Here is a 2,477-nt window from a genome sequence, read left to right on the forward strand (position 1 = left end):
TAGATGAGCCACAAGGGAAGCCCAGCAATACTGGAGTGGGTAGCCTATCCCTTCTCCAGCAGATCTTTCCGACCCAGAAATCAAACTAGGCTCTCCTGCATTGCAGGCGGATTCTTTACCAACTGAGCTATCAAGGATGCCCAAGTTGCTCAGTCATGTCCAACTCTTTGTGACCCCATAGACTGTGTCCATGGAATTCTCCAGGCCAGAATGCTGGAGAGGGTAGCCTTTTTCTTCTCCAGGGGATCTTCCCAACCCAGGGATTGAACCCAGCTCTCCGGCATTGCAAGTGGATTCTTTACCAGTTGAGCAACAAGGGATGCTCCTAATTGTTAGGGAAATGGAGCATCCTCTGCTTTCCCACACCTCTCTGAATCAGGAAGCCAATTTAGGGCTGACTTATAGCCTGGTGGCTCCGACGGTAAGGAGTCCACCTGCAATGCAAGAGACCCAGGTTTGATCCCTGGGATCGGGAAAATTCCATGGAGAAGGGAATCTTCTCCAACCCATTCCAGTATTCTTGCCTGAAGAATTCCATTAGTAGAGGAGCCCAGTGGGATATGGTCCATGGGGTCACAAAGAGTCAGACACAACTGAGTGACTAACACAGGAACAGGTATAGGATAAGAAGGGCTTCCCTGGTGGCTTGGTGGTAAAGAACCCATCTGCCAATGTAGGAGATGAAGATTCGATCCCTGGGTTGGGAAGATCCTTTGGAGAAGGAAATGGCAACACACTCCAGTATTCTGGCCTGGGAAATCCCATGGACAGAGGAGCCTAGTGGGCTATAGTCCATGGAGTCACAGTCAGACATGACTTAGTGTCTGAGTACGCACGCACATAGGATAAGAGCACCTCACAATTCCTGAGTTCCAAGAAGCCCTAGGACCCAGAAAGTTTCTTCTAGAACTTCAAAAATTCCTAAGGCAATGGTGAGGCAGAGCCTAACTCCCCAGGGAGGTAGCCCAGACACTGTTATAAAAGTTACTTATTAATAAAAACGAAAAATGCAGGCAGGTGAGGGCAGCACGTATAGTAAGAGTGGAACGATTCAGAGAAGACTAGCCTGGCCCCTGCATGGATGACATACAAATTCCTGAAGCGTTTCATTTTTTTTTTAAGCAGCCAGTCTGCAGGCTGTAGTTTTCTGGTTCAGTTTTTTTTTTTAAGTGCATTAAAATATTATTTAACTTGCTGAGTTTTTGGTGCCCTCTTAAATTTTACACCCAATGCAAGTCTCAGCTTTGAGATACCTACTGCTTTCTGTCCAGCATCTCCTTCTCCTTGGTACCAGGACACCCAGTTTCTTTGGAAAATTACCCCTCTGTCTCTTCTTATGTGTGTGCTTTGGGTGGGATTGACCGTACCCCTAATCCAGGAATGGGCTGTGATTGGCTTAAACCAGTCAATATATATCTTTCCCATAGGCTGATTGGTTCAAAGGGAGGGCAATTAAGCTTGTCCAGGGACTTCCCTGGTGGTCCAGTTGTTAAGTTTGATCCCTGATTGGGGAACTAAGATGCTGTATGCCACAGGGCCAAAAAGATATACATATTTTTTTTTATATATACATTAAAAAAGGCTGGCCCAGGAGGAGTGACCTTGGGAATTAAGCTGGGAATGCAGAGCCACGGATACCTTCTCCTCCTTAGGTTTGTGGTGAAGGGATTTCTGGTCAGAGATTGCTGGCAAAGGAGCTTCCCTGGTGGCTCAGATGGTAAAGAATCTGCCTGCAATGCAGGAGACCTGAGTTTGATCCCTGGGTTGGGAAGATACTCTGGAGGAGGAAGTGGCTACCCACTCCAGGAGGAGCCTGATGGACTATAGTTCACGGGGTCACAAAGAGTCAGGCACAATAGAGCAATTAACACTGAAAGTAAGCTTGAAGCTCTGGGCCACTCTCTGGGTCCTTCTAAAAGGATGAATCCAGGGATAAATGCAGGTTCTGTGAGGTCTGCAGCTTATACAGTTTTGGTGATCTCTTTAAGAAAATGAACAATAATTATAAATACATAAGTACCTATGTGAATATTTAATTTGATAGAGAAAAGAAGACAAATAACATGCTAGAGAGACCTGACAAATAACCACAGACAAAACAAAATCCTGAGAAACAGCATGAAATTTTTATGAATGAATATTTGACACACCTCGAAAGTACTTTCCCCAAGTTTTAGGGTGTATACTATTTTATCACCTCTTTATATTACATTAATTTAATAATATCAATTTTATAGAGAGGAAAAATAGGTATCCTTCCCTTTAGTATGAATTATTTAAGTATTTTACTATTGATGGTTTGGAAAAGTTTGTTTCAGCATTATAATTCATTAATGGTAGTGTTGTGGAAGGTTTTTAGAATTGCTGTCACATATGGAAAGCTTAAGCTTCACTAGCTTTGTGGTAGGCCTACCTCTTTTTAAAGTTTTTATTTATTTGTTTGGCTGCTCTGGGTCTTGGTTGCAGGATCGTTGCGG

The 2,477-nt window shown here is 43.8% G+C and overlaps 1 pseudogene; it reads left to right on the forward strand.

Moving 5' to 3' along the window:
* Positions 1-1,017: 1,017 nt before the first annotated feature.
* On the forward strand, positions 1,018-1,116 carry LOC114115916 (U6 spliceosomal RNA; annotated as a pseudogene).
* Positions 1,117-2,477: the final 1,361 nt, after the last annotated feature.

The sequence above is a fragment of the Ovis aries genome, chromosome 7 (assembly GCF_016772045.2).
Source record: "Ovis aries strain OAR_USU_Benz2616 breed Rambouillet chromosome 7, ARS-UI_Ramb_v3.0, whole genome shotgun sequence".
NCBI lineage: Eukaryota > Metazoa > Chordata > Mammalia > Artiodactyla > Bovidae > Ovis > Ovis aries.